This window comes from Trachypithecus francoisi, unplaced genomic scaffold (genome assembly GCF_009764315.1).
Source record: "Trachypithecus francoisi isolate TF-2019V2 unplaced genomic scaffold, Tfra_2.0 Lachesis_group5, whole genome shotgun sequence".
NCBI classification, from domain to species: Eukaryota; Metazoa; Chordata; class Mammalia; order Primates; family Cercopithecidae; genus Trachypithecus; species Trachypithecus francoisi.
The window spans coordinates 13,761,776-13,777,305 of NW_022681470.1; positions in this window are offsets into that span (position 1 = coordinate 13,761,776).

Sequence of the window (15,530 nt, forward strand, 5' to 3'; positions counted from 1 at the left end):
ATTACTAAAAATAATGTCACAGAGAAGCAAGGTGATAAAAGGATCCTCTCATGGGGGTCAGTCCACGAAGAAAGCTGGAGAAATATCTGCTGAACAGAGTTCATGGCTTCATGTTCTATCCGAGCAAGTCTCATCCTGCTGTCGGCTCTCTTGAGGCTGAGCCAGGTCTTTGCACACCTTTCCTCTGGCTGATGCTTTTAAATTCCCTCTGTCTCTGCTATTGAGTTCGGTCTCCTCCGTGAGTCCCCCACGGGGCCTGGTGAGGACAGGTTCTGTGTGAGCAGCTTTCTGTTTTGAGCCTGTGATGTCTGGCCAAGGAACGCCTGTCAGCTGCCTGGGCTCCATCTCAGTCCAGAGACGTCTTGCTGTGTGGTCTTAAAGCAGGTCACCTCACCTCTCAGTATCTCTCTCTGTAAAACCCAGATAATAATACTTCCCAAATAAAGAAAGGGTTTTCTTTAAGCCCTTTGAGCTCCTCAGATGGAGCGCACCACAGAAATGCCAAATGCAGCATTGTGATCCGCGCTGCCTCCATGTGATTAGGTAATGTGAGATTGGGGTTCATTATGCTTTGTCTGGAATGAATGTGAGCCCTGCCACAAAGCACTGGGAACTCTCAGTTACATAGAAACCCCATGGTAAGCTTGGATTGGCTTACACTTAAATAAAGCACACCAGAAAAGAGCAGTAGTTTTGATGAACCCGGCCCTCAATTAACATTCATTTGATTTCTTCTGCTGAGTGTGGGCCATAAGTAAAAGATGACCCAGTGACAGGTGCAGGGGGCATAACCAACACTCTGAGGTGGCTGAGTTGGGGGAAGGGCAACTCCTCTGCAAAATGCTTCAGGCTCCCAGGGAGGCAGGCCCAGAGTGGGCAGGTCTGGACTTACCACTGTACAGAGAAGGGGGAAATTCAATAGCTACCATTTATTGAGTTTCTACTAGGTGCCAAGAACTCTGCAACGTATGTCATTCTTCTAAACCCTCCAGACAACAGTATTAAACCATATTAATATTCTGAAAACCAAAACAAACACCCACTACACTTGAAACATTTTTTTTTTTGTACATAATGAAAGCCTATCTGTTTGGGCCCAGAGTTTCAGCCAGAATTCTGACCTGGGGCCTCCTCACTGATCCTGAGGCTTTAAGACCACACAGCACGGGTCTGCGAATTGCAAATGGGAGGCTTACTTTTCCCATTCTTATCCAGGCCTCCAGAAATGGCTCTGGAGCTAGATCCAGCCTCCTTTCTTCTGAGGCCTTGGATATGTTCCACTTAGCTTGACAAACTTTTACCAGAATCCTCTGATCCCATTTCACAGTCGGTGCAAAGGTAGGATCTTGGCTGTGTCTTCCTTCAAGCTGATTATGAACCAGCGGTGGAGACTAGGAAGTAAGGAACCCTGGAATCGGAGAAATCAGGGGCAAACATCTTTTTGGCTTGAGGTTCTCCAAGAACCATAAACGAAGTAATGTGCATACTAAGAAAACAGATTGGACAACAAGAGGAGAGAGGGAGGGTCCTTAGGATTGGCTGCTTGTACCATGGCCACCAGTGGCTCACTAGAGACAAGGTGAATCCCAGGTAAGAAGACTCCTTGGCTCCCCAGTGAGGAATCTATTGTGTCAATTGCTGGGAAACATGCTCAGGTGAACTGACACTCTATCACCATACGTGTGTGTGTGGAATCCATTGTTAGGGAAACCATGGTAAGAAGGGAAGTGAGATGCTCTGGATGGGTGCTGAGCTGAGTGCCGATGGAATGGGCCTTCCAGACGAGATTGCATATTATCCAAGGAACTGTCGTTGCCTGGAGAGTCCTGGGCTGACTTGCTCTCTTAGGAGCTGATGTTTAGGGAACGGGAGAAGCAGCTGGTTTAAAACATCAAACAATGTGAACTTCAGAATCTGCCAAATCCTAAACGTTTCTTGCCAAGCACCATTTTTTCTAGATTGTGAACTCATCTGTGCTTCAAAAGCAATTTTGTTTAAATGACTTCTTCCCCTTACTCCTAATCCTTGGGAAGCTGTAATACACAGGTGGTAAAGGGGACTCCCCAAGAGATACTCACTAGGGCTGCTGTGAGCCAGACACTTGGCTGACACCGCATAGCACCGAGGGTGTGGGAGACCAGAAGTCAGGAACCTGCTTTCTCAGGGGAGGGGCTGGGTCCCTGCAAGGAAACAACGTGTGGTGTGTGTGGCTTCATGATCCACTGGCCGAGGTCTCACAGCAGATCATTTTGCAAATTTCTCCTTCCTTCCTTCCTTCCTTCCTTCCTTCCTTCCTTCCTTCCTTCCTTCCTTCCTTCCTTCCTTTCTTCCCTCCCTCCCTCCCTCCTCTCTCTCTCTCTCTTCTTTCTTTCTTTCCTCTCTCTCTCTTTCTCTCTCTCTTTCTTTCTTTCCTTGCTTTTTTTTTTTTTTTTTTTGAGACGGAGTCTGTCTCTGTCGCCCAGGCTGGAGTGCAGTGGCTGGACCTCAGCTCACTGCAAGCTCCGCCTCCTGGGTTTACGCCATTCTCCTGCCTTAGCCTCCCAAGTAGCTGGGACTACAGGCGCCCGCCTCGTCGCCCGGCTAGTTTTTTTTTTTTTGTAGTTTTTAGTAGAGATGGGGTTTCACTGTATTAGCCAGGATGGTCTCGGTCTCCTGACCTCGTGATCCGCCCGTCTCGGCCTCCCAAAGTGCTGGGATTACAGGCTTGAGCCACTGCGCCCGGCCTCCTTGCTTTTTTTTTAATGGAGTTTTGCTCTTGTCACTCAGGCTGGAATGCAGTGGTGTGATCTTGGCTCACTGCAATCTCTGCCCCTCGAGTTCAAGCGATTCTCCTGTGTCAGCCTTCTGAGCAGCTAGGACTACAGGCAGGCAACGCCAAGCCTGGCTAATTTTGTATTTTAAGTAGAGACGGGGTTTCACCATGTTGGCCAGGCTGGTCTCAAACTCCTGACTTCAGGTGATCCACCACCTCGGCCTCCCAAAGTGCTGGGATTCCAGGAGTGAGCCACTGTGCCCGGCTTGCAAATTTCTGTTTCTAATTGAGCCAGCATTGTCCCCCAAAAGGTTCACTGGAAAATCACTGACAAGAAGTAGATTGATGAATAGGAGAAAAGGCATACACATTTATTTAACGTATATACACAGAAGTCTTCAGAATGAAGACCCAAAGATAGAGGGGCAATTGTCCACTTTTACTCTTAGGTTCAAGAAAGTATGGATGGTCATGTGGAAATATGACTGGACAAAAAGGGTCTGATGGAATGCTAGACATAGTGGGAAGCCCAGCAAGGCCTGTCTGCCTAGATTCTTCCTGGCATTCATGCAGCATTCCTTCCTTCTGGGTATGGGACAGGACCCTTTCTGGAATGGGGGTCTTATGACCTACAGTCCAACAAGATAGGTCAGATGAGTTCTTTACAGCCAGTTTTTACACAGAAAGGTGGAAGGAAAGCTAAAGTCCTATTTTAGGTTTTATGGCTGGCTTTGGGGAAAAGGGGTTCTGGTTTTTATACCCGCCTTGGGGAAGAAGGATTCTGGTTTCTATTGCTGGCCTTGGGGAGAATGAGGGGCAAGAGATAGGAGGGCAGAAGAAGATCAGAGAAATATTTTGCCTCTGAGGCTAAGCCTTCCTTTTGGAGTATTGTTTTCTGAGTCCCAACACTTGTTATTTGGAACAACTCATTAGAAGGCAGAGACTGGGACTATGTCATGTATTAACATCTCCCAGGGAGTTGTCAGCCTCCCTCAGCAAATGCTTCCTGAAAGAATGAATGAACCAGTGAGTGAGTGTTGGCCATGCAAAGTCAGTAGTTTTCTGCCAACCCCATGAGTTCCATGAGGAGTCTCCAGAGATTCCTTGCAAAGAACTTGGTACTGGGGCATGTACTTATAATATCTCCTTCTTTTTCCTTCTATTCTATCATCCTGTGTCTTGTCCAGACTCTAGGAGTTCAGTGAGAAAGGAAAAAAAACAAAAACAAAAACCACACACACAACACAAAAACCAGGAGAAAAAAACCGTTAAAAACAATCCCACTGCAGGAAGATTCTGCCGCCTGTAGACATTAGGAAAACCACTGGCCTAATTCATTTGCTATGGTGGCTTTTCATCCTCAGGACTGGTGCTGCCTGTGTAGCTCAGCCTGTGAAGGCTCCCTTTCAAGTAGGCCAGCTGTGTGACATTCTGGACTCACAATGTGCAGGGCAGATGTGGTGCCGCCTTGAAATACACTTAATGGTGGTCACCAAAATCCAAAGGCAAACCCCCACAAAAATCTAACTTAAAAAAACAAAAAAAAACTTTCTAGATATCAGTCCTCATCTGGATATTTCATTAGGATCCTGCGACATCTGGGAACCAGCAATGGAAAGAAGGAAAGAAACTTCCATATGTTGAGAGCCTATTATATGCTTGCATTGTGCTAAGCCCTTGCCCATATGTTATCTAATGTAATCCCCCCTAAAAACCCTGCCAGAGTGGAATTATTCTTCTCATTTTACAGATAAGAAAACAGTAGCTCGGAGATGCTAAGTTACTCGCCCAAGGTCACATAGTAAGTGGGAGCTGCTGAATTTGAATCCAGACAGTGACATTATCAAGGGGTGGTTTGGGAGGCTTTCATTGTAACTGTCATCTCTAGCAGCCCCCTTCTCCACAATTATTCCAATAAACACACAATCTAAGTCGGAAAAGCCTGTAGGAGGTAAAAATGAAGCTTCAGTATGTGCTCCCCTGCCATTTCCCTTTCATTGAGATTATTGCTGCCCCAAACCCTGTCTACACAGGCATTCTGGAGTCCATACTAAATCAAGATTTGTCTGGCTCCAAAGACCACGTTCTTTCCAACACAACCAGGATGCCTCTTCTCTTAGATTCCTACCAAGAAGATCTTGTCTTCTTGAAACCTTTACCTAGAAGAGCCAATGAATCAGTTTAGGATTTCCCTAATGGTGGCTGGCACCATAGGTTCCAAAATGTCACCAGCCAGCTCAAGGTCACAAGCCTTTAAATGCCTCCGCACATCCCAGGGTGTACTGACACGAGGAGTCACGGTGGGTAAGCATCACTAGGTTGCAGAAGTACTGGCTAATTGTGTGGACGAGGGTTTCAATTTACTTGGAAACATCCACGGGCCAAGGTTCAGTTCATTTTAGGTTTCGACTAAGTTTTTCCAGGTTGTAAATGTAGAGAGCAGGGGTGTTTAAAGTGACTGTCCTGACACAGGCTGTTCCCTAGGGGCCACTCTAGCTTCCTTCTTGGAAGTGTGATGTGGGTCCAGGGTTCAGGCCAGCCATGGTCTTGGATTCCAGATGGGAGTTCATTTTGAGAGACCAAATGGTCATAAGTGAACATGTCATCATGGGCTAGCTGGAAAACACGAACACCAGCTCAGAGTCCAGGAATTCAGGATTGTAAATCCTCCTTCCCTCAAGGTGGTTCACATACGACTACTAGCAATTGACATTCATAGCTCTTGTAATTCACAGTATTTTCATGGCTGGGACTCTGTTTTGATCCCTGCAAGTACAGTGTTATGATACTCCTTTTATGGATGATGAATTGGAGACACCAAGAGGTTCAGCGCTTCTTCCAAAGTCATAGAGCCAATGAGTTGTGAAGACGAGGGGCTCAGTCTTCTGATTTCATGCAAAGGGTTGATGTGACATTTTCAGAGCCTAGTTCTAGCTTCATTGTGCTGGAAAGTGGTCTTGGCCTGAGGACAGCAGGGTGCTTCAGGGTCCAGCCTGATACCCTTTGGCAGCCACACACCCTCCTGTGAAGGCACTGCAAGCTCCTTGGGACGGAGATGTGTTCCAGGTGTGGGTGTTGCCTCTAGAGAAAAGGTGGCTTCTTCTGGCGAGCCACATGCAAGGTGTCTCGCTGGCCACTGTGAAGTGGGGAAAGATGCCTGGAATAAGCCATGATCTCTGCCAGTGCTGGAATCACCAACATCCTTGAGCTTCCTTCAGTCTGATGCAGAATCTGAGGACGTGGCCATCTCTGGGTGGTGTTCCAGGAAAGCAGGAAGTCTTCAGACCTGATTGTCTTCAGATTTCAGCCATGGGCTCCCTGGTGAGCCATCTCAGGGGTACAGGGAACATGGATGCCGCCCTGGAGGCAGCTCTCAGGTATGCATCCCCTGGTGGCCTGGGCCTCTCTGGGGCTGGTGGCTGAGGCTGGAGGGACAGGCGCTGAATGAGGCTTCTGTGTACTAGATTTCTCCCCTTTCCACACACCGGTCTTACCCAGGCAGGTTCAGGGGGTGCTCTGAGGGACAGTGTGCTGTAGGGAACAAAGAAACAGCATCCCCTTCTTCCTCTGAAGGTTTGCTGAAAAATCAACTCAGAAAAGAAGATTAATTGGAATAAAGGCATGCAGATCAATATGCGCATGGGGGAGAACCGTGGAGTGATTACCCCACCATCTGCATCGAGATATAGAAGCTCACATCCCATTTTACAGTTACAGAGAGAATGGGGGCTCAGAGCATGGCCCAAACCAGGCTATGGTGGAACAGCAGGTTATGGTGGCAAGGCAGATTATTGAGGGGAAGAAGAGGAGTCCTGGCTAACAAAGGTGATCTTGTTATGCAGATGAAATCCCACAGATAGCAGCCCTCAAAGAGAATAGATGATAATTCTTTTTCTTTCTTTTTTTTTTTTTTTGAGATGGAGACTTGCACTGTCACCCAGGCTGGAGTACAGTAGTGCAATCTCAGCTCACTGTAACCTCCACCTCCCAGGTTCCAGCGATTCTCCTGCCTCAGCCTCCTGAGTAGCTGAGACTACGGGCATGCGCCACCATGCCCGGCTAATTTTTCTATTTTTAGTAGAAATGGGTTTCACCATGTTGGCCGGGTTGGTCTCAAACTCCTGACCTCAGATGATCTGCCCGTCTTGGCCTCCCAGAGTGCTGGGATTACAGGGTTAATCCTTTTTTAGACCTTTAAACATGTCAGACTCTCAGTTAATCTTTCCTAGATCTGGACAAGGCGGGGTCTTAGGGAAGGCCTGGTTGCATCTCTACAGATGCAAATCTCCCCCACAAAAGACAGCTCTTCAGGGAACCTTCTGTTTGCTGGCTCTCTGAACAACCATCTCAAAATATGTCAAAGACCTATGTTTTCTACTGAAATATTTTTATTTCTTCCAGCGCAATCTGGGATTTCAGGGGCTGACAGCAGGTAAGTTACCTGAAGGCGCGGCAAGCAGTGGTCCCTGCAGGCAGAAACTACCTGACGCCCCAGTGATGTGGGAGCCCCTCAGTTCCTGCACTTCTTGCTGCCTGGGCACATGTCCCTGGAGGACGGCAGGCCCTCCTGGCCTCTCCTCTGTCTACTCTTCACCCCCAGGAGCTCTGCTTCTTGAGATAGGACCACCTCTTCCCTCCAGCCAATGTGGTGCTCTTCTGATCTCAAAATCTTGCACTTTCAGGGCTCAACATACAGTGAGTTCTCAAAGATTTGGTAAATGAATGTACAGATGTCTCCCGTTACAGCCACCACATTCAGTGGGGTAGGTCTTATGATCATTTTTCTGAGGAAGGGTGCTGTGCTAATGCTCTCAGTCTGCAAATTGCAGAGCTGGGAATCCAAAGAAGGCTCCTGCTCTCTGCCCCACCCCACCTCCCACCCCGCCCCAGGCTGCCCCTCTCCTCCTCTGGTGTGAGCTGGAAGCATTGTTGGAGTCCCCAGGGTCCCGGATGCTTCCCTGTGTGCCCTGTCCCTGAGGTGCTCATCGTCTCAAATCAAGACACACAGCTGGGTGTGAGAGGTCAGGGAGCCCATGGGAATTCCAGGGGATGCCCTCAGCGGGTTTTGTGTGAGTAACGACTGGCTCACCTAGTCAGGCCTGGGACCAAATAGCACCTTCTGAAGGGTGACTGGCTGTTATGCTGGCCTTGTGCTGGAAGAGGGCCTCTGAGAGCACAGGAAACTGCCCCTGGGCATTTTCTCACAATTGTTCCGCGGGTTAGAGGCTGGATCCCAGTAACCATGTGTGGCCACTCTGTCCTTCTTCAGGGAGAGATTCAACTTCTGGAGCCAGGGTCACCCCTAATGGCTCACTTCCCTTCCTTCCCCTGCCAGGATTTTCCCCCAGATTGTCTTGGGGTTGTCTCAGCCCTTACCACACCTCATCCTTCCCAGCAGTAGCCTCTCGGCCCCACACAGAGTGTTCCACTCTTTCCAAAGACTCAGCCCACATTTCGGGGTCTCCTGCACCCCCAAATGTGGGATTGGTCAGATGCGCGCTTCCTGACGTGGGTTTCTTCTTTCATTTGCAGTTAAAAACCATGACCACAAAAGAGACATCCACAACTTGCTGTAATAGGCACTTGCATAATAGGCTTGGGGACAGTGTTTGGGGGAACAGGATACGGTGGCTCTGTTTTTCCAACAATTGTGAGATTCATTTTGGTGAAGTAAGAAGGTTTTACAGGGTCCTCTAAGACAGAAGGGGTTTCCTGGGAGGGAAGTGGGTTTATCAACCTGCCTCCTCTCGTTCACCTGGTGCTACCTGCTGCTTTCCATCCTCTGCCCTCTGCTGAAGGGAGAATTTGAACATCTTTAATTCCTTTCTTTGCTTGGCAAGATGTGCTGTATTTATTCAACTTGGCATCAAGGTTAAGCACATAGACCCTTGTCAGAAGCCAGACAGCGAATGTTCAAATCCCAGCTGTGTCACTTACCAGCTCTGTGACCTTGGGGATGTGACTTCGCCTGCCTTGATTTCCTCATCTGTGAAATGGGGGTAATAATAGTACTTACCGGCCGGGCGCGGTGGCTCAAGCCTGTAATCCCAGCACTTTGGGAGGCCGAGGCGGGCGGATCACGAGGTCAGGAGATCGAGACCCTCCTGGCTAACACGGTGAAACCCCGTCTCTACTAAAAAATACAAAAAACTAGCCGGGCACAGTGGCAGGCGCCTGTAGTCCCAGCTACTCGGAGGCTGAGGCGGGAGAATGGCGGGAACCCGGGAGGCGGAGCTTGCGGTGAGCCGAGATCGCGCCACTGCACTCCAGCCTGGGCGACACAGCGAGACTCCGTCTCAAAAAAAAAAATAAATAAAAATAATAGTACTTACCCCATAAACGGGGATAATAGTATGTACTTCATATAATAAGGATTACATGCAAACATTTAATAGACACAAAGCTCCTTTTTGTTTGTTTGTTTGTTTGTCTGTTTTTAGAGACAGGGTCTCAGTCTGTCATCCAGGCTGGAGTGCAGTGGCCTTGACCTCCTAGGCTCAAGCAATCTTCCTATTTCAGCCTCCTGAGTAGCTGGGACTACAGGTGAGTGCTACCATACCTGGCTATTTTTAAAACTTTTTTTTATATAGATGGGTTCTCACTCTGTTCCCCAGGCTGGTCTTGAAATCCTGGCCTCAAGCACTCCTCCCACCTCAGCCTCCAAAGTACAGGGATTATAGGCATGAGCCACTGTGCCCAGCCAAACAGTTCTTAAAATATACAAAAGCTCTTAAAATAGTGCCTAGCACTGTGTTTACCATTGTCACTATCTACTTGGATTCTCTGCCTGTTGGTCTCCACTTTGCATAATTATTTGTGGACATTTGAAATCGTCAAGTTCTCGAGAGCCAGTCAAGCTGATTTACCTCCAATGTACGTGTAACATGTTTTTTTCCTTTTCTGGAACTGAGCAACATCCTCTAAGTTTGTCCACTCTCCGGGTGTCTTAACTGCCCCCGGTAGAGAGGCATTTAGCAAACAGAAACAGATTACAGAGACCCTCGTGGCCACATGCAATTTGCAGTTGCTCTCACGAATGGGTGTGGTCACTTGTTCCCTTTAGCCATCATATCAGCTGCCTGGGTGAGAGGTCAGTGTGCCAAGCGTTCCTGGTGGGAAATGACTTGGTTTCCCATACGAGCCCCGACCTTCACTGGCCTCTCCCTCTTACTCCCATTAACTATCATGTGTGCCGGTCACTGCTGCTGAACCCATCCACAGGGCCTGCCCAGCAAAAGACAATGACTTCTGCAGGGCTGGGGAGGCTGTCCTTGTGCAAACAACCGAATCTACCTGTGTGTGTGGCCTGTGCTGGGGAAACATGGGTGACTTGAATGATGTCAGACCATCAATGCAATTGAAATATGTCAAAAAGGACTCTGTCTATGCCCTCGGCTCGTATTTACCTATAAAATGTGAGGCCAGCTTATGAACCGGAAGCATTTCATTCAACTGAAGTCATTTGAAAAGGAATATCTTTGGCACATCCTTGTGGCGCCTTCCCCCATTGCAGTGTCCCTGGCTGTGTGGCTGGCAGCTTGACTCTTGGTGAGTTGCAGCTGCACCTGTGCCCACCTTCTTACCATAGCAGTAGGTGCTTCTCCTTTGGACACCTCTGGCTTTGCACTGTAAGAGTGAAATACGGTGTGGTCCTGCAAGCTGCTTCTCCAGTGACGTGAAAAGCGTAAGAGAGAGGCTCTGGGAAAGGGCAGATACTGCAGGTGCAGTGATGCCAGCTGTCAAGGATGGTGCCCTGTGCCTGGGGAAGTACGTGCTGTAACTGGAGCTCCACCTTGGTACCCCACTGTTGGACCCTCCAAAGAGAGCTCTGACAGGTATAAAGTTTCATATGCTCAATTCCTTTACCGCTGGACTTGTGAGAATTGTATGAGGAAGGCCACTTTGAGGATAATATTCACGCTAGCAATAATGGCATGAAAAGCAACAGTAATAGTAGCAACCATTGTCAAGGTACCAGTTTTCATGCTTAATAGCACAATCATCTCATCTCAGCAACCCTGGAACCAAGCAAGCTCAGTGCTGTTCATCTTCATTTTGCAATTGAGGTAACAGAGGCTCAGTTAACTAAAGTAACTTGTCAGGGGTACAAAGTAAGTATAAGTGGCTGAGCTGTGATTCAGATCCAGGCCTATCTGATGCCACAGCTCATTCTTTTCTCCATGACATCAGGAGTTCTCCTCCTCCCTTGTGTTGCTCAGAGTTCTGATAAGAATCAGATTTCTAGGTGAATCACAAGAAGGTGACCATTCTGGTTAGATAACAGGGGAACTGGCCCCATCATGGCAACAGACTCCTACGACTCTTGCATCATGAGAAAGGGCTCCCTACAGCTTTGACAGTAGGGTGCTTCTCTGTGCACCTCCTTGCTCCCCTCCCATGAGAAGGACTGTTTTTCATCCTCATAGCTATTATTTTTCAAACATCAGTTTTAATTTGGGGTACCCACTCTCTTTGGGAGATTGCAAAAATTAAATCGTTTTTAAGCAACCCAGCAACACTTCTGGGGTTTGTAATAAACTTGTGAAATTTGCGGAACTTGGTGGTTGAGGTTCTCTCCGTCCTACTTCCCTGGGGCCCCTAGGAGTTTTCGAGTTGGTTCTTCATGCCCTCTTGTTTGGAGCTGCTTTTGCCCACTGGGCCCAGCCACGGCATCTTGGACCAAGGAGGTGATGAACCCTGAAGCAGTCCAGGGTCTCTAGGAGAGCAACCCTCAAACCATGTTTCTGGCCCTGCCTTCCCTCTGTTATTCTGGGAAAAAACCGCCCCTACGTAGGTGGGAGGCCCCATCTGCAGAGACCAGCCTTGTTTGTTTCCATAGGATTTGACTACTGAGGGGCTCAAAAATACATAGCCAACTTCCCCTTGGAGAATTCACTGTCCCCCCTTCCAGCAGATGACTCCAGGGTCCCTGGAAGCATAGGAACACACTCCAATGGATGACATTGTTTCCTCTCGTCTGCAAAAGAAGATCCTCTCCACTCACAGAAAAGAGCAGCAAGATGGTTTCCAGGCACCAGCTGTCACTGGGCTTGTACTGTCACAGTCCAAGCTCAGCACGCAAGGCAGGGTGTGTTTCTGACTCCCCTTAGCTGGAAGCTCAACTTCATGTGGCCACATCTTAGATGGTGTCAAGGTCTATAGGGTAAACAGAACTCTCTGAGTCACTTTTCCCTGCTGTTCAGGACCTTTGATATAACAGAGAGGGCCATTGGCTCCATAGGGGGATGATGGGGAAGAAGGGGCCAGGAAGGCACTTTGCCTTTGTGTCTTCTCCTTGGTATTTGGCGGGCAGCACCTCTGTATTTTTCTAATCCTATTAGCTAAGAATCTGGAACTTGGGCCAGAGGCCTGGGTTCTAACTCTATCTCCAACCTTTCTCTACCATGGATACGCCCCGTACTTTCCCTCATCTGTACAGTGGAGCTAATAATCGTACCTACCTCATGGAACTATCATGAGTCTTAAATGAGTATTAACACACATGAAGTGAAGTGCTTATACCTGGCAGATAGTAAATGTGTATTATCAATTTACACTATTATTTGACTATATTTCTACTATACAGAGCAACTATTGCCTGGTCATACGTCCTAACAAACTGTGGTGACAGACAGGTAACTGTCTCAGTGCTTGGTGAGACTTAGAGACAAAGGATACTACTGACCATCAACAGAATAATGCCCCCTAAAGATGTGTAGACCCTAATCCCTGGAACCTGGGAATGTGTTAGGTTACATGGCAAAGGGCAAAGGAAGGTTGGAGGCGGGCAAAGGAAGGTTGCAGGAGGCCTGGTCTCTTCTGCAGCTGCTTTCTAAAACTCCAGGACTTTCTTCCACCAACAAATTCTTTAGGTTTTATTAGAGTTAGGAGGCTGCTAGCATCTGCAACAATAGAAAAAGCATACATTATTTGGGATGCGTGTGTGGCTTATACAGCTCCCAACCCATTCAGGAGTCTTAACACATTGTGCTAAAAGATGCTGAAGGCTGGGTTTCCATTTCCCAAACAATTCCATTCTCTTTAAGAAAACTGCCAATAATGATAAAAAAACATTACAGCCAAGTGGAGTCTTGCCTGAAACCCAGGCCCTGCCACATTGCCCGCTGGTTCTATCAGCGGCCAGTGATCTGGAAAGGCTTCCCCAACATCAAGGAAGCCGGATCCTCCCCCACACAGGATGGGTTCTAGGCCGTTTTTGCTGCCTTGGTCTGGGGGTTTACCACCCTCAGAAGCTCCCAGTGCCTGGAGATGTCTCACGTTCTGGCTGAGCCTGCTCACTTTACCAAACAAGGTCAGGATTTATAACTGCTTTCGCGGTGACATCTGGCTCATTTCCCTCAAGTCCCCTCGCCACTCTTTATATATATATATGTGTGTGTGTGTGTGTGTGTGTGTGTGTGTATATATATATATATATATCTTTCATCTAAAGTCATTTCGTGTCAGTTCAATTCCTTCTCTCTCTCTCTCTTTTTTTTTTTCTAGTTGTTTGTTTAGCCTTTGGAGATGGAGAACGAGGAGTAAGAGGACTCATTACCCACAGCTAGTGACTTGGGTTAGAAGTGAAAGCACTTCTGCTGGGCCCTGACTTATTTATTTATTTTTGGCCACAGAACCACAAGGCTCGGTCCCCAGCGAGCCGCCCGAGGACATCTTGTGGCACCATCTGTTTGCCCCCACCCACCCCCACCAACCGCCAGGCTCCGATTGTTGGTGGTGGTGGTGTTTTTTTCTTTTTTTTTTTTTAAGTTTTTGTTGACTTTATAAATTCTGTAGCTCTGTGTTTTTTAGTCTCGGCTTGCTCATGTAAACGCAAAACCAGGACAAGCAGAATAAACAAAGAGAGGCTGGCAGAAGGCTGGGTGTATCGCTTCAGGGCTACAGATGTTCAGGGCCACACTTAGGAAGGCCCCCGTGTGCATGCAGGGCACTGGTCGGAGCGCCTTAGGATGCATCTAAAAACTTCTCATTGCCTCAGGGTTTAAAATAGCCACACTTCCTGCTCCTCAGAGAGGGTATGCACAGAATGTGGGTGACTCACCGTCCGTGGTTTTCGATGTGTCTGTCATAAGGAGGTATCATCAAAAGCCCGGCCTGTCTCAGATGTTATTTTTTCCACCCTCAGCCATGCCGTGCTGGGAGAGCCGAATGCCTAAAACCAGTGTTTGTTTAGAGCGCAGAAAGTGAAGGCAGAATCAATTGTGCCGCAGCAAGTAAAAACTGAATGCGCGAGGGGAAATAAAAACTGCCAACAGTGTGAAGACGGAGTTTCAAAGTTCTTGTTTTCAAAAAGTTTAATTATATTTCAACTAAAGCCAAACTGTCAAAACATGGGAGAGTGATCTGCCTGCTTTGAAAATGCATTAGCCTTCTTATGTAAAAGCCAATAATTGATATCCAAGATGAAACCAGAGCTGTGGGGGTTGGGGGAAGAAGGAAGACAGCCTCTTAGAACTGCTCAAACGACACTTCCCTATCAACCACGTGCAAAGCTTTAGATCTAAGTTTGTGAAGTGGGAAATTGGAGAGGAGAACAAAGGCAAAGCTAAAACGCTCCGTGAATGGAGAGGGTTTACAATATCAGGCCTGGTTTACGAGACGTGTGGGCCCAGGGCACTGTGAATTAGAATTTACATAAGCGAGAACCTGGAAGAGATCCTCAAAATTCTCAACAGCTTTGTAAATAACAGCAGGCTGTGCCTTCTTCCTCCTGAGAAATGCCAGGGCGTGTCTGGGCTGCCCCCAGGGCCAGGCGAATGCCTGGGCTCTCTCCTTGCTTCCTGCCCAGCTGGTTTTCAGGTTGTCTGGTTGTCTTTTTTTTTTTCCCAGACTTCGCTCAGCCACTTCCTCCAAAAATGGACCCTCGGTGGCTAAGTCTTTGCCGTCTTCATCTCAGTTCCCATTCCTGCCTCTCCTTCAGTGATCTCCTAGAACTTTCTAGTTTCTAGCACAGAGATTCTTAATCGTCTTCTTTTGATGGGCTGAGAAGTATGTGTATTCTTAAACCACTCTCAGATTAAATTAAGCTTGCACTAAATAAAAAATACTGATGGAAGCCATATAACATGTATTTGGCATAGAGCCAGAGCAGGCATCGAACAGATCATGACAGTTTGAATAGAGTATCAAAGGGCTGGGAATGACTGGCCTACTGCCTGGGTCCCCAAAGGCAGCCACCATTTCCTTCTTGGGCCAAGCCACTAGCTTCTGGGAATACCAGGTTCCTCCAGCGTCTCTGTCGTTTCCCCTTGATTGCTGATCTTCGAAAACAAGCCCAGGTACCTATAATGTGAATGCTATCATGCTTTAGAACCCTTTCTTCGTCTACCCTGCTGACATGAGACAGCCATCTTTCTCCCAGTGTGGCTGATCCCCACAAAGATGATGCATATCCTGTAGCCCAGTGTCGGGTAGAATGGACTTTCTGGTCTACGGTCTAGGACCCTCTGTTGACCTTGGAAGAGAGCTGCCAGATAAAATACTGGATGCCTAGTGAAATGTGAATTTCAGATAAACAACACATTCTTTTTTAGTGCAAATATACCTTAAATGTTATAATAAAAAGAATGTCCCATGCAATATTTAGCGCATACTTACACTGAACAATAATATGTTGCTTATCTGAAGTTCGCATCTCACTGTGCGTGCTGCATTTTTCTTTGCTAAATCTGACAGCCCTTCTCGAACCTCTTGCATTCCAAATGAATGTGGGCTCCACAAGCCATGCATGACAGTGGGTTCTAAAGGGACCGGGAGC